Here is a 22846-nt window from a genome sequence, read left to right as displayed (position 1 = left end):
AAAAGCCCTTGGTATATATATTCTGATTTCAATTCATGTATTGTTTGAGCCTGGGCTATATCACACTTCTAAGCTACTGGTTCCCAAACTTTTTCAGCTTGTTACTCAATGCAACATACCACATTAAGTATATTACCCCTTTCACAAAATGCTGTCAACATTGATATACATGGCTAAATCAAAACACTAAAGATATTTATATTCATTTATTGTATTTGAATATTGTGCATCTCTAATGACTATTGCCAAAGATGTCAAGAACATCATTGGGATGGATGGAGTTGCATGCTTGAAGCTAGCTGAGGAATTCTTGGCTTCATGGTTGAAAGTGCCAGCCTGGCATTGTTTGCCACATTCAAACAAGTCCTCATTTTTGTTTTCATCCCCAGCACAGTTGAGAAACCCTTCTCACAGAGATACATTGTTGAGAATGATACCAACGACTTCAAGTTTTCTTGGACAGAGTTGGTGAGTCAGTCATGAAATCCAAAAGGAATCTGCATTTTAGTTTAGGAATTCGATTTTCAAGGCTTCATTGGCTCACACTGTGATACACTCCTCCCTTGCAGGGAAATCATCATCATGAATGGCCTCATCAGGTACAGAGAAGGAATGAATGATCCAATGAAGACTGACTGTTTCTTGGTCACTCTCTGGAAGGTAGTGATGCATGCTGTTTCAAGCCCCTTCAAATGGTCACTCATCTCTTTGTTGATGGTCAGTAGAAGTGATCCAGTATCATGACTATTCTCCTCAACAAACTGGTCTAGGATTGGGAACTGGGCAATCACCCCTTTTTCCAAGTGCAGAATCCAGAGTTTCAGTTTCCTCAGAAATGCAGTCACAGTTTGATGGGCATCAATGACAGTTGTGTTTCAGTCCTGGAGTTGCAGATTACCATTGTTCATCTCCACAAATATGTCAGTCAAGTAACAAAGTTGAGCAAGCCACTCCTATCAGTGAACTTGGTAGTAAAAGGAGATCCTTTTTGTCACAGGAAATCCTGAATAGCCTTTAGGAGTTCAATGACTCGACGTAGTGCCTTGCCATGTGACAACCAGCGAATATCGGTGTGGAAGAGCAGAACTCGATACTGCTCTCCCATTTCCTTGCACAGCTCCTTGAATCATATATGTGAATTCACATCCCTGGACTTGATCAAGTTGAAGATTTCCAACACATCTTCAAACACTGACTACAGATTACCAGGCAGGCTTTTCAATCCAAGAGAGTACGATGAATAATACATCCAGAAATTTCTGGATTCACAACAAGTATGAGGCCCCATAATCCACGATAATCACTCATCATTGGCAATGCTCCATCAACGGAGACCTGGATTAAAAAGAAAAATTATTATAGATTGTATCAGTTAGTCATCCTTATCTTTTGCATTATAATCATGTGGTCTTAATCTAATGTAATTTATTTTGGTACTTCAGTATAAGTACAAAAGGCTTGATATTTTTTTTGTAAATCATATACAAAATATTAGTTACACTACAGCTACTTGTACAATAAATAAACTGTATATGACTATATGCCATGTAATTCATTGCATGTTTACTTTAGACTTCATATAAACATCTCTCCCTACCTGTTGGATGCTGTTCCAATCCAATCTTAATAAGAAATTGTTGATGATATTGAAGACATCTTCTCCCTTCATGGTTGTCAGCAGATTCTTGCATAATAGGAACTCTTGATCTTGTCCTGGTGGATATAACGGTCAAACCCCAAGGAGAACAGTGCAACTGGCTCACATAATTTATTAAAATTGCAAGGAGACTTTGCTATTTCAGCTTTCCTTGATCTCTGTTGTAATTTGGGACAGGATATCTAATGCCATGTCAATGACTCATCAGTGGATTGTGTTGTTTGATAGAGATATGGCACTCAGTTTCTTTGCTTGCTCCTCCCCACATACTTTGCTCACCATCTCGTATACACAAGGCATCATCAGATTCTCTGCAATGATTTGGCATTTCTGTTGTTCGCCAACTTTATATGCAACAAAGTAGGACCACAGCTTGAAGCTTTTGGGCTTGAATTCCAGATCAACTGGACTGGATATTCTTCAGTGCTACAGCCCGACAATGAAAATAAGCCTGATCCTCAATTTGAAGATTTGGATGGCACCTCCTGAGGCGAGTTGAGAGTTTTGATGGCTCAAGAGGCTTTCATTTGTCAACACTTTGTGACATACCACACACTGTGGCCAGTCCTCTCCACCAGAAGGTAAATTCACAAAGCCATGGCCAAGAAAGGCATCTGAGAAGGTGCATTCTTTTTTTTTTTTTTTTTTTTTGGGGGGGGACATTTTATTGTTTAATCTGCAGAAAAAATATATATATAAAAGTGAGGAATAGCTTAGAATCCAATATATTCAAAGTAGTTATGCATATACATGGAAAAATGTGTGATTCACCATGGTCTTGATCTTGGATCACGTGTTGGACTCGTGATCGACAGCTATTACCCTACCGGAAGAGGGCTCTGAGCTCATATATGACCGATCTATGGATAATGCTATGTGCGCGCGGGTGTTTCACCATGGTCTTGGATCACGTGTTGAACTTGTGATCGACAATTATTACCTTCCCAGATCAGAGCTCATACATGCCCAATCTATGGGTTGCTGTGACCTTACTTTTACACACACACACACACACACAAAACTCCTTCCCCCAACAGAGTTGCCGGCTCGCAGAGCAGCAATGCTGAAAATATTTCAGTCCTGGGCGGGAATCGAAATAGGACTGCTGGAATAGCGGTTGCACAGTGTGTTTGCGTGCGTGCGCGAGCAAGCTCGTTTTAAGAGGACAAGAACTGGGGAATTACGCGAGATGCCCTCTGTGCTTCCATCGGTCAAACTTAGCTTTGAATTCGCTGTTCTCAGACTATCATGTGCGTGTGTGTGCGTGCGAATCTTGTATGTCCGGTGCGTACGTTTCCAAGTGTACATAAATTTAAGAGTGTACATTTTGTGTGTATGTGTGTGTGTGTGTGTGTGTGTGTGTGTGTGTGTGTGTGTGTGTGTGTGTGTGTGTGTGTGTGTGTGTGTGTGTGTGTGTGCGTGCGCACGACGCAGGGGGAGGGTGCAATATAAATAGTCAAATGCGCAGACGATGTCGTCACGCGGGAAGCAGACACTAGCACTGCCCCCTACCGCCGCTTTTGTTTGCTCTCTTCGTTGCCGTTTTCTACTCGACCTCGTCCTCCCTCATCCGCACACCTGCCAACAACATACCGTCTCCCTTGTCCGATGCACACCTACCTTTACTATTACTACTACTACTACGACCACCCCTTGTGCGGTGCACACCTACCTACCTTACTACTAGTACTACTACAATCACTACTACCACCACCCATGGTTTTACTTCCTATCCCTTCCCTCATCCTTTCCCTTTTCTAAAATCACCCCACCTCGCAACTCGACAGTCGTATTCCCAACTGCCTCCATGCAGAACACTTCTCCCTCCCGCCCACCACATTTAAAGAACCTTTTCCCAACTTGCAAACTTCCCTCACCGTATTCCATTTCTCTTCAGTTGTACTTATAAAAGCTCAGTTGCAACCGTTGGCGTGAAGGGCTCGTAGGCCATGTATGGTTTTTTTTTTTTTAATTGAGGTCAATACAATGATACCTAAATATTTTATTTTCAGGATCGCCAGGTAATGGTAAACAAACCTCCTTACATTCTGGCTGCCACCTCAAACTCCCAAGCCTTTCTGGAACTACATTTTCACCAGTTCATTATACTTCTGCAGTCAGCACCTACAAAAAAGAAAAAAATATCCGGGCCTCTGCGAGCATTCTCACTTAGTCATTTGGAAAGCTCTTCTAACCCCTATGGAGGGGTCGGACACTGCCCACGGACCGTCGTTCAGTTGTGTCGTATGTGGCTGGTTGCCGAAAGGCTGCTTTAGGAATACAAAGGAGATGCAAACAGCAGACTTGTTGGTCCTTACGTGACAATTTGCAAGTTGACAATGAAACGGTCAAGATCCACTGACTTTAAGTATACGAGCTCACGATGCTGATAAAATTGGGGTTGGAATCCCTATAATCTTGGGGATTTTTGAAGTGTTAAATACACATGAACTTCCGACAAGAACAGGTTGTTTCAAGTATTTACAATGTGGTTAAAGAAAAAAATATTCATTGGTGTTTGATCTCTTATAACTATTCTACAATCATTGTTTATTGTTATATGCTACGGCCCACTATGAAATAATAATTTATGTTGATATTAACGAAATCATGGATCGTTAATTAAGACTCCAATTCATCCACCTCGAATTCTACGTTTGGATAAGCTAAACAAGTTCACTTGGAAGCTCTTCATAGGGTTTATTAGTTTATTCAACTATTCTATTACACTTCTTGCCAAGAAAAGGTCTCATGCAGTGATTACTATATAGAAAAACACACATGAAGTATTAAGAAGTTAATCTGCATTATGGGGTGTTAAATAAAACTGCTTCCGAGAACGCCGGTACTCATGACGACCGTTCCACCGAGCAGCACGTCAGGTAGCTCCTGTAAGATCATGGTCCGGCATTTCCATACTTCTTTTCCGGGTTTAGGCCCCGAACCACTTGTCGCAAGGAGACACATCACGGTTAATGACGTCTTTCCTTAGTTGTGTGCCCAAGAGCAGATTTCACCTATGGAGACCCAACGTTCTTGACACTTTTTCCTGGTGCATTTTATTTTCTCAATGATGTATTTCCATAACACAATATTCCTTTCTGAACGATTGAACTGGATTTTACATCTGCCTTCTGATGTCATCTTCCTTCTCATGACGTAATCTTCATTCTCCTCCGATTTTGATCTCAATCCATGAAGACATTTTCCTTGATATCATCACACGGCGTCAATCTGCTCCAGCTATCTCAATCCCTACACGGTTTTTTGTAATTTCTAGATTCCTTTCTGGCGCCTGGTGATTTCATTTGCATTCGATACACACATTGAGGTGTTTTAATATATCTTATCCACTTCAACCGGTTAACAAAGTGTTCATACCTTGTTTATGCCAAGACCAGGTGGGTGGGTAGTTCCCAGGTGGATGGGCTGCAGCCAAACACAGCGAAATACTTTGGTCTTTGATCAGGCTACAACAGCACAACTTATAATCCACTTTTGACAAGGGGTGGAATTCAAGGCAAGTGCTCTTGAATACTGTCATACTTTCTTTTCTTAATATTTTTCTTCTAATCAATGTCCAATAACTTCGTCCACCCGAGAAAAAAAAAAGGCGCTGGTCAACGCAAAAGTACATGGTAGGCTTTCGCGTTGATGCATCGCTACATTATTTTCCCCTAATTCCCACGAGTCGACGTTTCCCTTCACTACATCCTCCGTGATTACTGTATTTTGTTTCCACAATCGCACGAGTCTTGATGCACTCCACTCCTGTCCAATGCCTCCAGTGAACCCTCTTATCACTTTTATGCTCACCAACGAAGTGCCAGATTCAAGATTCACATTTCAAAATAACATTCCCTAGAATTATATTTCTCTTCCTGGATTTCAGTTTCATTATCTGCCGTAATTTACGGTGACTTTGTAGTCCTAATCAGCTTACTAAAGCTAATAATACACTGAGGAGACGACTAATAACAAAATGGGAAATTACTTTGTAACCTATTTTAATAAGAAAAAATAAAAGTTTATCCCTCCTACGATTGCAATTTTCGTGGTAGCTGCACGAAACTAGGATGCCTTTGAGCCATCAATAGTCGAAGGCCATCCCACGAACCAGGCCAGGGTTTCTAGCCTTCCTAGCACTTGGAATGTACCATCCCGGGGTCTACATCCGTACGTATGCAGCTCACTTCGTATTGTTGGTGTTAATGTTAGTGGTGATGTTTTTGTTGTAGATGATGTTTATATCTTAAGACTGATGATGATTGATAATTGGTGAGGATTGATGATATTGATAAATGGTGATGATGATAGTAGTAACAATAACATCAATAATGACGATTCGTTTTTAACGTCAAAGCACTGCCCATGCATGAGCAAGGACGGCGTCTCTTTACGGCGTCTCTTTGAATCTGTCAATTTAATTTGGCCACGACTCCGAACTCCCTTATTGCTGTCGGGCAGGACCTTACTGGCCCCACACACTCCCACAAGTATCGACGCTCTAACGCGCTCAACCAACGAAAACCTCAATAACTAAACAGTAACAGTAACAGTAGTAGTTGTAGTAGTAGTGATTGTAGCAGCATTGGTAGTAATAACAACAATAATAATAATAATGAGTTTGAGGAACCTGTCCAGCGCCCACAGACCTATGTCACACCTAAGTTCCTCCCGGCGCTTTTCGCTTTTTGCTTTTCGCTCTCTCTCTCTCTCTCTCTCTCTCTCTCTCTCTCTCTCTCTCTCTCTCTCTCTCTCTCTCTCTCTCTCTCTCTCTCTCTCTCTCTCTCTCTCGTCACGTGAATCTGACCACGTGGAGACGCGGCTCGCGCTCTCCATGGCGGCTATTTTAATCGACGCGGTAGATGAAAGCAAAACCCGTGTTGGAGTGTCTGAAGCTGCACACCAGCCGCTGACTGTGACGCACAAACATTTGCTCTTCCAATACCGCAGGGATGTATGAAGTAGATTCAGTTACGGCAGACGTTAGGCGATTCTACTGGGCACCTTGGTGCGCGCACCCCCGATTCGAATACGCACTTTATTCGTTTCAAACAACCGAAAACCTTCTATTAACACGACAAAGCAAGTTATGTAAACAAATGGGCCTCTGTCGCTAATTCTGTAGTTGTTGCCGCCAGTGAACACCTTCCGCTGACTTGCTGAGTGGTGTCGTGTCGTCTTCTACAGCGCAGCGCGGTCAACGTCGCGGACAACACGAGAGGGTCTCTTCAAATCTCCCTGTATTATTGATTAAACGTGAGTAATGTTCGATTTCTTTATTCCCTTTCTAATTTTAGTGTTCTGGGGGATGCAGGAGCACTTTTAGTTAGACTTTTTTCAACACTCCTGCAGCACAATTGAAACTGTATTTCTTCTAATTTTCCAAATGTCAATGCTTCGCAGAAAATGCCTGATGACATATTTCTCAGAAATAGAGCGGATGAGTCGTCCCAAATCATGCGGAGTCGAGCGCACTAAAACCGAGAAAGGGTATGCATCAACTTGCGTCATCTGATATCAACCCGGTACGTGTCCTTCCACCCTGTAGGCCTGCCGCCAAACTATTTTATTCAGCTGTAAATGACCACTCCCACGCCGAAAAGTGTAAATCTATCTAGATTAACTCTGCCGGACAAAAGTGCATTTTACCCTTTCTCTTTGCTAAAAACACCCTGGCAATGTCATTCAGCTCTACAGTGAGCGACTCCCATCGTTTGATGTTATCATTACTGTTTATTCTATTTTTCCCCCCAGACTTTGGCTATGGTGATGCTCTTCTCTCCCCTGAAGAACACGAACGTCTGGCGTTGGACAGAGGCAAATCTGAGACGGGCGTCACCGTTGCAAATTATCGACATAGTTCCGATCCTTTCCCTCTGATGACAACCTTTGATCTGAGTAAAATCGTCTGGTGTCAAAACTGAATAAAACCTATCTGAGGCCGCGCCGCAGCGACTGGGCCGAGCGATGCTACTGTGGCCGGGTGGACTCATTCACCCACCGGGTGGTGGGGTGGACTCATTCATGTTACGACGCGGACCGACCTGGAATTGATTGTGAACCGATCGATTAATGAATTACAATCAAACGAACGCCGGCATGTCATTCTCGTTCTTATCGTCTGGCTATCGTTCCGACACTATCACTACATATTTGTCCTCTCAAGATATGACCATACTCTTACAATGAATGATGGTTATCAGTACAGAGTGATCAATATTCAATCTTCAATTCAAAATAGTTTTGGCATTCTACAGCGAGACTTGGCAAGAATATTCTTTATTGTACAACGGCCATTTATACGGTTTTTTCTTCCATGGATACCGTGAAGTGATTGTTTCAGTTGAAGATAGGATCTCTTAAAACACACAGATTGTCTTATGACAAGCGATTTACACACACACACACACACACACAAAATGTGGGCACCTAGCACAAAAAAGAACATAAGAAAATTAGAAAGAATCCAAAGAGCAGCGACAAAAATGGCACCTACACTGTCGAATCTGACATGAACAAAGATTGGAGAAATTACAGTTGTCAACACTAGAACAGAGAAGGGAAAGAGGCGACTTGTTGACCATTTTCAGAATTATGAAAGGGATGGAAATTCTCGATAGAGACGACTTATTAAAGTGGGACAGAAGATAAACAAGAGGACACGAAAAGAAACTAAGGAAAGACAGTTACAGAAGAGACCGGAAAAAAATAGCTTCCCACATAATGTGATCGATGTCTGGAACAAACTGAACAGAGAAACAGTGAATGCCAGAACTATACACGATTTTAAGAACAAACTGGATGTGGAGAGATACGAAAACAGGTCACTACGAGCATAGCTCTCGTCCCGTAAAATACAACTAGGTAAATACACACACACAATTATATATATATATATATATATATATATATATATATATATATATATATAAATATATATATATATATATATAATATATATATATATATATATATATATATATATATATAGCATGTATTCATATTCACATAAGGTCCAAACATTTACAATGCAGTTACAGAAAAGGTTTTTTGGTTCATAAGTGACTCGTATTCCGGGCTCCTCTGTAGGGTACGAGAGTCTGGTAGAGCTTCCAGTCATTGTCTATTTGCTCCTCATTTTATGTGGGGTAGTGGTTCCACGAGATCACATCCTCAGAGACAGGATGTTTTTAATTGTTTGAGGTGGGGTGTCCAGGTTTCTAGTTCAAAATTAGGCCAGGAACTGGGTCTCTTCAATCAGTGAGAGGATGGTATTTCCTAGCTGTTGTGATGCGGCATACCTGTGTAACAATAATGCCTACAGAAGTGCATGGCGATTGGTTTTGAGATGGAGAAATGAAATCCATGGTCTTCTGCCCACTGGTGCACTCGGCTTACATTATATTGGAAAAAACTGAATGGTATAAGCAAAGTGAGTTTTAATGCACGACAGGGGTAACTGACTGATATACAGGTTATAAGTTACTTTTGGGGGATTTTGTTTTGTCATCTATAGCTAGGCTGGAAAGAAGAATGATGATCCTTAGGGAAATCCTTTTTGGCTGGGTGCGTTGTGAAGAGTTGGTACTATTTGTCATAGGAATGTTCTACGGTTTTATTAGGCAATTGTCCTTTCGGGCAAGCGCGCTGCGATCCAGCAGCTACAGGCGAGGTACGGCACAGAGGGCGGCAGTCAATCAGCACGCACAACACGCGCGGACTTACGTTACGGCAGGACGCGACCTGACCAGGCGGATATACTCGTATAAGGCCGACGAAAACAGCCCAAGTCGCTGAACGTCTAGGATATTGACGGAGAAAATCTCTCTTGTCTCTCTACCCAATGCCTCGGAGGCCAAACAAAGAGCATTTCCACCTCTCCCAGTAGCAGTCTCTCAAGCTACCTCCTCGGAGACGCAATAATCGTCTGTAACATCTCTCCACCTTCCCCAGCTGCCGACGCGTGAACATCAAACCCAGCAATCTCCTCCGGAACAGCTACCAGTCTCTCCCTCTGCGGAATCTTCTAGGCGCCCAACCCCTGGCGAATCACCGTACTCAAGCCGCGGCGAATTTACAAAAGGTCCCCTGGGCCACGCTTTTCACTTGTAATAACAACTTTCCCACCCTTCTAATGTTTGCTTTCTAGATAGATCCTGCCCCATATTGCCACCTTACTGACATCTAGCGCCCAACGTAGGACCGCTGCTATTCCTGACATCTGACGCCCAACGTGGGGCCATTATCTTGATAGGGTTTGAAAATTGGAATATGAAGTTGGGCATAGCTACTCAAAAGCCTTAATGACATTTTGTTGATAGCAGATGATGGGCACCTTCTGGCTATACTTTATTGAAGAGATTTAATATAAAATATGTTGCAGTTGGGCATAGTTTTCTTATAGCTGGAGAAGGAAGTGTACTATTCCACTTCTAAGAATATGGTTGTACTTTTGTGGTGGAAGGTGTTGTAAAGTCTGAGAATGGCTGTCATTTAATGGTACCCTTTAATGAATTTGGGTCTGAGATTTATGTGGCAAGGTGATAAGAATTGTGTGTTTGCTATTGTTTCAGCTACATGGTAAGGTGAAGATATGAATATGGAACCCGAGTGCGACCCAATCTGCGACCAGTTAACATATTTTGTAAGTTGGTAGACACTAGATTCGTGCCTATTTCTTAGGGGCAGGCAATGTTGTTCCAGTTTTCAAAAAGGGTGATAAATCTTCCATGCACAACTACAGGCCAATCAGTTTGTCATTGGTTAGAGCTAAAATGCTAGAATCAATAACAGATCACATGGTGAGACATAATTTGATTTGTAATTCACAGCATGGTTTCACCATGGTAGGTCATGTGTAACTAATCCTCAGTTTTTTTACACAAATGTCAACAAGGCATCAGACGACAATGTTATTTACATTGACTTTAGTAGAGACTAGTAAATAGTGTCAAAGCATACAAGGAAAAGTATTTGAATGGATAAGAGCATGGATCAGTGACAGAAAACAGCTGGTTACTATCAATGGTGTAAAATCCAAATGGGGGAGTGTTACTAGTGGAGCTCCCTAAGGGTCCGTTTTGGATCCCTTATTGTTCATTATGTATATAAACGACTTGGACAATGGGATTATTAGTGATGTTAGTAAGTTTAAAGACGATACTAAAACAGGATGCCAAATCGGGTCCGGAGACGTCGGGATACTGCAGGAAGAACAAATTGTTCACATGGTCTATGAAATAGCAAATTGACTCCGACATCTCAAAGTGCAGTGTGTTAAATCATGGTTTACACAACCCAGAAAGCAGATATAGCTCAGGCATCTTTTTACAGAAAACTGAATGCGAGAGATTTGAGGATGCTATCGAGTCCTGACCTTATATCCAGGAAACAAAGCATAGTGCCAGGAATAGAGCTAACAGAGCATTAGGTTTCATTGTTAGGACAGTTACAAATAAAACTGCAGAGGTAGTTCTGAAACTCTATCTGGCATTAATTAGACCCATCCTTGACTATATGGTACAGTTTTGGTCTCAATTATAGAATGGTTATCAATTCACTAGAATCAATACAGAAGAATGTCCAAAGCGATACGTGGATGACTTTATGGATAAGGACGATAGGAGGTAATGTTCATGGAACTGCCTGGTGCAGGCCTTATGGGCTCTTGCAGTCTCTTTCATTCTTATGTTCATGTAAAAGTTTCGAAGGGATTGATTGTGACAGAGGAAGGAGCAAGGAGTATGACTGATGGGAAAGGAAAATGACAGTGCAATAGGAAAAGGCTAGGTCCACAGAGGGACATTAAGATTATGAAAGGTGGTGAGGCATCTCGGCTGGATGGCTGTCAATCAGTGTCTGAAAAGGGGTGGTACGGTTTTAGTGAATTTATTAGTGAGGTTGTTTAATGTGTGCTTGTTGGAGGGGAGTGTGCCAGAGGACTGGTGGAGTGACTGTATAGCTTAGGAGGGATTAGTTTGCTAAGCATAGTTTGAAAGGCTTATGGGTTTTAACTAAGAGGACTAGGAGAGGAACAGAGGGAATATATGATGAGGAGCAGTGAGGTTCAGGAAGGTAGAGAGTGCGTGGATCAAAATATTGTGGCAAGGCAGACTTTATATTATTATTTTTTTTTTTGGGGGGGTTATATAGACTGCCTATGATCGGGTCGACTGGCATTTTAGGAGGCACTGCAGATAAATGGGATAGGGGGAAGGTGTTAAGGGCAATCAAAAACTTTTACACGTGGCATGGGGGGGGGGTTGTTTTCACTCTTAATTTTCTTTTTTCTGCTCGATTTCCTTACCCTATATCTAATAGTGACTTATCGTTATCTATGTACGAGTGTCCCCAGTAGGGTTACACTATCATGAAGCTAAAATCAACTCCGACAACACATATTTTCTTTAGACTCTGGTATCCTCTTGCGACTTGTCATTTACTTGTTTTCGTTCTTTTTGGTCTCGTCTGCAAACATTTTTAAATGGCTGTCTCGCTCCTTCCTCAAATCGCTCACTGGCTGTCACCTCCTCTTTTCTTGGGACCTATTTCAACATTGCTCAGTTTCCAAGGCAGATTATTTATCAAAGGATTCACTGAAATATAACTGCGGTTATTACAGTCGACTCTCCTGCCACTACACGTAAGGCCTGCGCCATTGAGTCTCGGATTTTTAAATGTTTATTTCCACCCATCTGAAACGAAACGATCCGACAGAAACTGTTCTCTTCCAAGACACCGTCTTTCTCTTAACACCAACTTGTACTTTTCTGCGCTCGTGAGTGACCACAGCGAGTTGAGCAGTGCCCCCCCCCCCTCCCTCTCTTCTACGCCTTCTTGAGCCTCAGTCGACTAGACCGCCCAGTTTCAATCTCGGATACAACGTACTGTACAAACCAGGATTCTCCCGACACCTACTATTTTGCTTTGGCGGTTTCGATCGCAACTCGAGTGAGGCGGAGGATGAGGGAGAGGAAGAGAGGACAAAGAGGGGAAAGAATAGGGGGAGGGGAGGAGAAAGAAGGGGAGGAGAAAGAAGGGGAGGGGAGGAAGAACTGAGGACGAAGAGGAGAAAGAGTGAGGAAGGGAGGAGAAAGAAGAGGAAGAGGCGGAAGCGGAGGGAAAGGATGGACAGGATGTGGAAGGAAAGAGCAGAGGAGGAAAAGGAGGGAGGAGGAGGAGTAAGAGGGAGGGAGGGGAGGGGAGGTGAGGTGGATGGGTGGGACGGGGGAGGTGAATAGGTAAGAGGTAGGAAGGTGGAGTAATATACTGTAGATGGATGATAAGTGGAAAAGAGTGAGAACAAGGAGAGGAATGTAGGGAGGAGGCAGAAGAAAACGGAAGAGATGAGGGGGGTGAGAAGTAGGAACAGGAGGTGAAGGAGAAGCGAAGATGAGGAAAATGATGATAAGGAGACGGTGAAAAAGGCGGGTGAGGAAGAAGGAGGAGGAGATAGGAAAGAAGGTAGATAAGGAGAAGGATGATGAGAAGAGGCAGAAGATGAAGGAAGTGGTGGACAACTATATAAACGAGGAGAAAGCGGAGGAAGAGGAGAAGTTAAGCATGAACAAAGGGGGGGAAGAGAAAAAATAAGGGAAGAGGAGAAAGAAAAGGGTGACGAGGGAAAAAATAAGGGGGATGGTGAAGATGAGAAAGAGGTGAGGGAAGTAGACAACGATGGGAATGAGGAGGAGGAGGATAAGAGTGGGAGGGGAGGATAAAGAAGTGGAAGAGGAAGAACAAAATAACAGAGGAGGAGGAGAAAATAGGGAGAGAAGAGCAGGTGGGGATGATGGGAGGTGGAGAGGGAAGAAGGGAGAGAGGGAGTGAGGGAGGGTGGAGGAGGAAGAGTTGAAGGGAGAAACAGTGGGTAGCGGAAGAGGTGGGGACGAAGGAGAGGAGGGGAGGGGAGGTGAGGAAGACAAGGTAGAAAAGGAGTAAATAGAGGAAGAGGAGGAGGAAGGGAGAGAAGAGGGGAAACGCGTGCGTGACTCCTACCTACGTAGGGCACCAATAGTCTTCGCTCTGTGCAATGTTCTGTTATGTTACGGTTGTGTGGCTGGAGAACGTTCTTGTTCCCAAAACCAATCTGATGCAACGTAGGTGGGGACCAGAATCCCAGTAGCGAGTACTACAATGCGGAGTACCATCACGGAATAGTTTTGACGGGGCAGAGCGAGGCAGGCGAGGCAGGCGTGGTGGCACCAGTTATTTGGGTCATCAGCGACCCAGACAGCAGCAGCAGCAGCAGCAGCCGCCACACTGATACCAGTCTCCACCAACAGAGTGGCCAGCCACCTCGTCTCTGCTGCTGCTGCTGTCACACTCGCCCCACTCCCACCCTACTATGAAATGTACACGAGTGTGCACTTGTTACAAGGCAATTTTGCCTGCGTCCCTTCCAATCTCTCCTTGCCACCCTCCCTCTGTGGGTTGTATAGAAGTGACGGGCACGTGGCTGTAACCCCTAACCTCAAAATAAACAATAACCCACCATAATGGGCGACGGCTCATTGTATTGTCACGATGGCCTCAAGCATCTGCGGCTGCTACTGCTGATGCTCATTCTGCCGTTGTTGTCAATGCCTTCCCCACTCCACCCTCCTCTAGCTAACGTTGTTCTTCTGCCCGCCACCAACGTGGAGAACAAGAACACAGACGGCGTGTGACGAGTGAATCCTGCCACGAGGAACATAAGAACGATTCCCAGGGTTAGCGGCAACAGCGGCGCAGTAGTGGCCCCGAGTGGAATCTCGTTGTCTTCGGCAGCTGTGCGTGGGTGGCCACACCCGACTAATGGTCGTCGGTCGCCCTGGTCTGTCAAGCCCGTTAAGGCGGCGCGCGTCCACAAACGGATAAAATGGTTACCACTACCCAACAATACTACAGACATATTCCTCGCAGGCTCCGCCTAACACTTCTAAAATCACTGAACAAGCAGCACACACCCTCGTTCCTCCCGTCCCGCTCAGCAACCAAGTGTCACACACCGAGGGCGACGAGGAAACAAGCGAATCCAGACCCATGGGCAGCGGACAGGAACCTTGTACTCCTCCACTTGCAAGCATTTCGAGTCACTAGCGGGCACCAGTGTATCAGCGCCCAGCACAAACTCGGTGAATGAGCGTAGGGGCTCTGGAGGTCGTCAGGGCGCTCGCCGCCGACCAGGCCAACATCACCACATCTCCACCTCAGCCGCCGCCAGCATCTACACCGTTCCCCTTAACGGCTCAAGTCATCTTAATGCCATGCCACGGTGGCCGCAGGCAGCGTTTGTATAGAGGTGGAGGGCGGCCTGAACCCGGTGGCAGCAGGGAACTGGCAGCTGTAGGCCCAACCTCCCACCACACACCGCCCCTTGCCTGCCTGCCTGCCCGCCCGCCCGCCCGCCCCTAGCCACCGTCGGCCTACCCACCACTGCCGGTCTCGCCCTAGTCACCAGCCGGTAGAGGGCACCTCCCTGATGCTTGCCAGCATGTCTGCCATAAGCACGGCCCGAGAGGCGAGATCCTGCAGCCGGGAAAAACGCAAGCACAGCTGGTACGTACGTACGAGCTACATGCACCGGGAGTAACTGCAAAGCACGGCGCGGCCGGGCGCGACCACTCGGCAACCCCTCACCTCCCACTTGTTGCAGCGCAAGCACCAACCAGAGGCAGCGCAGCAACCAGGCGCCGCCTCCTCACCCCTCCCCCCCATCCTGGCCAACCCGTGCCCCGCCTACTACATGCAACACTGCTTGCAAGAGGCAACGATGCAAGCTCAGTGCTTGCATGACCGTGACGAGTGAGTGACGGACTGCCAGGAAGAGCGGCTCGTTCCCGCGTCGCGCTTCACAGATGCCGCGGCGGCTAAGCTTCTCGTGGAAATATCACGGCTATTTACCACTGAGAACTTATGTCTGATGCAGGAGCTCGGTAACGTTGATGTCGAAGTTAAGAAGAGCCTTAATGGTGGAGGCAGGGAATGGGCCACCGAGAGGAGGTAGTCGAGAACGGAGACCATACAATGGGCAGTGGTTATAACGGCTGTCCCATTAACCACACAGACTAGCGTCGTCCTTGAGAAATCCCTCGACCCCCCCCCCCATCCATCCAATCCATGCAGGGTCGCCATCGCCGACAACTATATCTACCGCTACCACCACCACCATCGCTGCTGCTGCTGCTGCTAAGGCTACTTTCGACATCCCCTTCACACACCCAACTGAACCAGTGCCAAAGAATAGTGTTGCTGTATTTCCCAACCCCTAATGCCGCCTCTAATCCCGCCCCCCTCCCGCCTGATAAAACCAACAAATATGTCGGTCGCCGCCACGACATCAGCTGCCATAATCTCGGCCCGTCAGCCAATGTTCGTACGCCTTCCCGTATTCGCATCAAAATATAAAATATACTCCTGGGGCCAGATTCTTGAAAGATCGCTCCTGCCGTCATCACCCTAATTAGCTTGAAGTCACTAACTTTTTCCGAGTCCAACTGTCTACAGTCCAGCACTGGCATGCTTGATGACGTCAGGCCTACAATTTCTACGCATTTCCTTTCCGGATGCAAATTCGATTACAGTTTTTTTTTTCTCGCAATCACACTGTATTTCCTGGTTACGTCCTCAAGTGTCTCTACTACGAGTCTCCAGTCGTAGAGTTATTTTACTGAAACAATACCAAGAAAAAGATAGTTACACGCTGCCTACCCAACTACCTCTACGAGCGGTTCGTTCCCATCATCCGCGGCGACAAGAAATGCCGCCACCTTCACCACTGTGCACGTACTTCTTCCTGCTCCTCCTCCTCCTCCTCCTCCCACCACAGTTCAGTCGACTCAGCTGACCCATGTCATTTGGTCTCGCATCCTCCTCCGCTCTCTTATCGTACTCACTTATCTTCCCAGAGGACGCACTTGGCATTCTTTGAATTAGCCATGCCTTACCTGCACATCTGTGGTTCCCACGCACTTTGATGTTACGATAATATTCCTTTTCCAACCACATTAGCTCATTTCTTACTCCATGTTTATAATTACAGACTTCCCCATCAACAGGGTGATGTGTTACTTATATTTATTTTAATCATGCCAAAACAAAATGATGTTATTCCGATGAGGGGTGGACAAAATGGGGTTCTTACCGACCGAGACAAAAATGCGCCCCCCCCCCCCTTGGAGTGCATCTCTCAGCTGAACAAAGTCTAGTCTCGGCGCCGGAAGAAGAAAACGTCCCCCCCCCCACCTCCCTTCATCCAGTCTTTATTTTCACAACTGCTTCTTCGTGTCTTTGCAATCGTCACACCTCTCCATCGAACGTTTGCATCGTTTGCCGAATGCTTGACCACATTCAATTGCTCGGTCATATTGCTCGATCCTTAATGGCCTTAAGGCATTCTGACCACCACCACCCATTTCTAATGATTCACGTGCCCTCAAATACACAATAAAACACGCTCACTCCACTTATGGACTACTATTCTGCTTCTTGAAGGATCCAATGACGGTGGTGGTCCTGCAAGATGGAGAGCGTAGTGAACCTCGGGAGTGTTATGATCTGGGAAACGATGCAGCGTACGTCATTCTGCGAGAGGCTTCGTCAATGGCGGGCCTGTGCAGAGCTCCGTGACACGAGCGTACCCGCGGCAGAAAAGTGTGTGACCAGGATGTCACAGAGTCAGTAGTAGCACCACCACCTAGGCAAGTGTTTCGCCCTTCAGAAAGGCTCGAGATTCAAGTGACAATTTTACACGCAGGCACGCACACCCCCACGAGTAAATGCATGGACTTTCTCAAGGCCAAGGGTATGCGAATGTATAAAGTGTAATTGAAGGAATAGTGTAGTGGATGTGTTGGAGTTGGGGGCGGGGGGGGGTGCGAGTTTGGCCTCGAAGGTGTACCGGAAACCCCTTTTCAAAACGAAGAGGTCGGATGCAGAAAATTTTGTCCTTCACTGGATCAACACCCATCAGTTGTGCCGCTCCGATGATCCATCTCGCAAAGAAAATGTGTGTGTGCGGGGAGCAACCTCCCCCCCCCCCAATATTCCATGTGGTACGTTCACGACAGCTGGCAGTTCCGATTTTGTCATGTCTGCCCTACTCAGACCTCTGGGTCAAGCAGAGGTTGCAGGTGTTGGACACGAACGCGGGTCTGCGTGGTGCAAGGCACGATCGAAACAGATCTATCACTTCCATACGAGTACATTCATGTCAACGTATTTACCTGGAACAGCGCGGCTAATACTCAGCCGATTACAATGGTTGTTTGCTTGACACGAACGAAGGCATGGCGGGATTTGGTGAACGCGTTGTACACTAATGCACCGTTGCATTAACTTCTTCGCCACGGTGGCGCTCTTCACTGATTTTTCCTTCGGCAAATGTCAGGCGATTTTATTCAGCTGAGGGGGGGGGGCGGACTCCGGGTCAACGGGACCTCGACCGTTGGAAACTCAGTTTGGTCCCGAGACCGGTGATCAAGTGCATGTCCGGTCGAAAGACCAACAACGGTCAACCAAGTCCTGCGAATCACGATACACGCAGAAAATTAAAAAAGAAAGAAAAACAAGTCAAACAAGTCAACCAAGTCCTGCGAATCACGACACACGTAGAAAAAAAAGTATTAGACAGTCATGCCATACTAGACCATACAGGGACCGATGACGGGCACTTGCATGCACGTGGTGGTCCTGCAAGACGGACAGCGACGTTGGCCCCATTAAAAAAAAAAAAAAAAAAAAAAAAAAAACCGTCGGCACCTCCCGAGGGGCTGACATCATTCGGCCTGGGCCCAAGATCTATCTTTACCAACTTCCAGTGTATTTCTTGTTCTTACCATTTTGAGTCGGTGACATAGAAACACTCTCACAACACAGACAAGGGTCCAAAGTTTCTTCCCAGAGAGATGTCTGTGTGGGACGTTCCGAAGAGTGTTGCCAGCCACATTGGGGCTGTGGGCTCTAGTGAAACTAGGCAATAAGTGATTGACTGACTACACCATACTCGACGACTACTAGGTCACAGCCTGTCTGTTCCAGTTGTGCCTCGTTCCCATTCCGAGGCTCGGCGGCATCTGCAACAGCACGGAATGCCTTCACGAGCCACGGGGTTTCCACGAGTTACCACTTTGCCGGACCACACGCTGTCGGGAACGCCCCTTCTTCGGATTTCGCAACCGCCGCCCTCCGTCGGATTCCGTCGATCTGTCGACTCGGCCCTCCGTCGGATTCCACCAGGGTGCCCACGACAGGTGGTGGTGGTGGTGGTCCTACGAGACGGACGTCACAGAGTCATCTCCCTGTCGCCCCGCCCCGTCCCGCCCATCTCCTGCAAAACTCGTCAACCACCTCGCACCTCCACATCGAGCTGCCCTCCCCCACCCCTTGTCCCCCGCCCCACGAAGGACATTCGTTCTTTGGACCGGCGAACCTCACCATCTATCTGCCCTCCATCTTTTTTTTTTCAAATAAGGAGAGTGATAACACGCGGCTTCTCCTCTCCTACCGATATAAACCTGTAACATGAAAAAGTCCTATATTAAATACTAATACAACATAACAGTTTCTTTCCAGAAAAATCTGAAAGGGGGGGGGGGCTAAGTACCGTTGCCAGCCGTTGTGGGGCTGCAGATTTCAAATGAGTGAAACAGAGCTCCATCATCATTACTCTTATCAATATGAACCCTTCGTACGTGAACTTCCACTCCCCACTTGAACAAAAGCCTGTACTTATCCAAAATAGAATCGCTTACAAAGAAGGACGTTTCTCAGTACATTCAATAAGACGTCTGCCTGCTCTGTTGTCTCACACCACCCGCCCAGCGTTAACCGAAATAGAATTCTGAAATGGATCGACACACTCGACAAGTCCTTGGCTCAATTCGCCTGCCGTTACCCACAACAAATTGTGCCAGATGACGATCGCAGCAGCAGTGACAGTTCACGCGGATACCCTTTGGATGTACGAGAAAAAATAATTAAATAGATAAACCACTAACTTCATTGCCGAGTGTTGTATTGCAACTCAACACAATACACACACACATTATATATGTATATATTATACACACACACACACACACGCACACAAACACAAATAGTTTAGATAAAATGAGATATGAAGACGGGACTTCACGAGCATAGCTCCCCTTCCCGTAAAATACAACTAGGTAAATACACACATATCTGAAGCCCTGCACGATACAGTTTTGGTAAAAATCATGGGAACCCTGCTTTTGCGTACTGTGTAGTCGTTGCACGATTGGCCGCCAGGTGGCTGCCGCCTGGACGTGGCGCGACTCCTTCACCACAGTTCTACATTCACCTTCTTCTTCCATGTTTCGTCAATGGTAAAGTGACTGGAAAGCAAAGTTCACGAGGATTCAAAATAAAATAAAATAGAAACGTCACACCACAAGAGGCTCTAGCGTTCCGAGGTGATTAATCTCGTTTTCTGCGAGCGCATTTGAACATAGTTGGTGAAGCCTGCTATCCAGCATATTTGCTATAGGTAAATTTCTATTAAAAATATGTGAAATTAAAAATATTTGTCTACTTTCTGTTGAAAATGTAGTGGCTTTCTACGACAGCTAAACTTGCATTTAAAAGGCAAAACTACTTTTAGTAAAAGTGCCTTGATTTTATAATCATTCAATCTGACACGACTTACAAATCACACTTACGCTATTCTTTAATTCCAACCCCTCCGCGTTTTTTGTTTGTTTTTTCAATATCTGAAAAGGTGGCCCCAATATCTAAGAGACAGTAATTACGTTCCCAGCCATTTCTGATGGCACGTGAGAATTTTTTTGCCTCTTTGTAGATTGGCCGATTTGGGCACGCGCGCGCTCGGACAGAGGTGGCCAACTCCAGCAGCTCAAGATCATCTCCAGGACCCCAGAGTCAAAAGAGAAAGAGAAAGAGAGAGAGAGAGAAGGGGGAGAGGGAGGGAGAGAGAGAGAGAAGGGGGAAGGAGAGAGAGAGAAGGGGGGGAGAGAGAGAGAGAGAGAGAGAGAGAGAAGGGGGGGAGAGAGAGAGAGAGAGAGCGAGAAGGGAGAGAGAGAGAGAAGGGAGAGAGAGAGAGAGAAAAGGGAGAGAGAGAGAGAGAAGGGAGAGAGAGAGAGAGAAAAGGGAGAGAGAGAGAGAGAAAAGGGAGAGAGAGCGAGAGAAAAGGGAGAGAGAGCGAGAAGGGAAAAGGGAGAGCGAGAGAGAGAGAGAGAGAGAGAGAGAGAGAGAGAGAGAGAGAGAGAGAGAGAGAGAGAGAGAGAGAGAGAGAGAGAGAGAGAGAGAGAGAGAGAGAGAGAGAGAGAAGGGAGAAGGAGGGGGGGAAGGTAGAGAGGTTCCGGTCGACTGAAATCCCACTCCTCCTCCTCCTCCTCCTCCTAAATAGAACCAGCTGCCGCTGCTGTCCAAGGTATAAACTGAAGCGAGCGAGTAGCAGGAAGTCGAGCCCTAGTCACGGCTCGCCTTCGAAAGTTGTTGGTCTTCTGGTCAGAACGGCCTCAATTTCAGATTCCCAAACTTCGCAGGGAAAGCTTCCCACGTCAACCCACGTACTTCCTTCATGCGAAAAAGCCAATGCTCAGAGGCCAAGTACACGACAACATTAAAAAAAAAAAACTTCTTTATGCTCTAAAGCGAAACACTGAAACCCGAGGTGGTTCCGCGCTGGCCACAGGAAGTCTGCGTGCATTTGCTGCCACCCCCCAAGAGCACCATCACCGCCTTCGGACGGAACGGATCGCGCGCGGGGTTCGTGCTCCACCCCCCACCCCACCGCCGCCGCTTGTGACAAATCACAACCTTTGCCTCTTCGACTGGCCTCTTACAACTTGCAAAGTCCTGCTCACTCAAAGCTCCGAGTTCGCTCTTCTACGTGGCGACGACCAGTCCATTACAACAAAACGCACCACTGTCCGCTGCGGTACTGAAAAAGTCACGTGGAACTGAACAAAACTTCCTTCCAGCAGCAATCAGAATAAAATGTGAAGAGGGGGGTTAATCGAAAGTGACGTGCGGGTGAAGCAAACTGCCAGAAAGGGCTTAAGACTCTCGTTACTTTGATGTTGAGCAACATCCGAAAGCTCGGCGGCGGCGCAAAATGTTCTGAAAACGAGGCAATCACCCAGCGACACAGCTCACCAGGCGAGGTCCAGAGGAAGCAAGGCGGACTGAGGAGGAAGCACCTGCAGCAGTGAGACTGAAAGGTCCCTTGGCCTCGAACCGACGGCATCATTCTTTACGGATTTTGTTTTGGGTGGTGACCATCTTATCGAACTGTGAGGGGAGTCCTGGGATAAAACGGTACCCAAATCGCTGCACTACCCGTCTCTTATCTACCCCCATCAGCTGAATCAAATTGTCTTCCGTCACGGTTAGGTTATCGGGGGGGGGGGGGGGCAATGGATCTACGTTCATAAGCTGCCTTCACCAAATAATCTGCAATAACACGAGACCGGAAGACGCGCGAGGGAACAGGGTGGCGGCTGAAACTGGCCGGAGGCAAGAATGCAGCAGATAGTAATGAATTGGGAAGGAAATTTCCTGCTACGCGATAGCTCTCCTGAGTCACAAGGATCGGTCCTGACGGGCGCGGCGAAGCAAGCAGGCACAAAGCCAGGCGCGTGTTACCGAAACCGACAGCTGCTCGAGTTTGAATTCATTCCTTGTGTGTAGATTCATTAGACTTGATTGTGGATCTTGCTTTAGCACGGAGGCGAAATGGGCTTCCATAGTTCACGGTGATATAGGATTCGACCAGTTCGCTCTTCTAGGAGCATTTTCGAGTACATGGTACAGCCAGACATGCAGTATGTTAGTACAACAATGAGGCTACGAGGCGAGGGGGCAGGGCACTCGACGATTTTGAAGCTCTGGCTCTGCCCAGGAAGAGGACGACATTCCGCCGGGCGATTACTCGAAGGAATTGAGGCCACACTTGAGAAGCTATTAAGGCTAAGGACGTGATACCACTTTGCACGTTTGATGTCTTTTCTCTAACGTAATGGGTTTCTCCTATTCCTACACAAAATCCATAATTGTCATATTTTCTGAGAGTATTTCCTTGTTAGCGAGTAACTGCGGGGGGGGGGGGAGGTGCCACGAGTTCGAAGACGATGTCTGAAAACCTTTTCCCTTTGGTATCCCCCCCCCCCAAAAAAGTCCCAAGGCCTTGCATCTGCTGACCTTACCGGCCACACCATG

The 22846-nt window shown here is 46.4% G+C and overlaps 1 protein-coding gene and 1 pseudogene across 4 annotated transcripts in view; both read right to left on the bottom strand.

Moving 5' to 3' along the window:
* The window catches only part of LOC143034002 (serine/threonine-protein phosphatase 4 regulatory subunit 1-like), a 476593-nt gene that overhangs the window by 388396 nt on the left and 65351 nt on the right, over positions 1–22846 (bottom strand). The window lies entirely within an intron of this gene.
* LOC143034098 (protein FAM200C-like) lies at positions 49–6499 on the bottom strand (annotated as a pseudogene).

This window comes from Oratosquilla oratoria, chromosome 16, assembly GCF_046742065.1.
Source record: "Oratosquilla oratoria isolate Oo_2021 chromosome 16, ASM4674206v1, whole genome shotgun sequence".
NCBI lineage: Eukaryota > Metazoa > Arthropoda > Malacostraca > Stomatopoda > Squillidae > Oratosquilla > Oratosquilla oratoria.
This window is presented reverse-complemented; position numbering and strand designations above follow the sequence as displayed.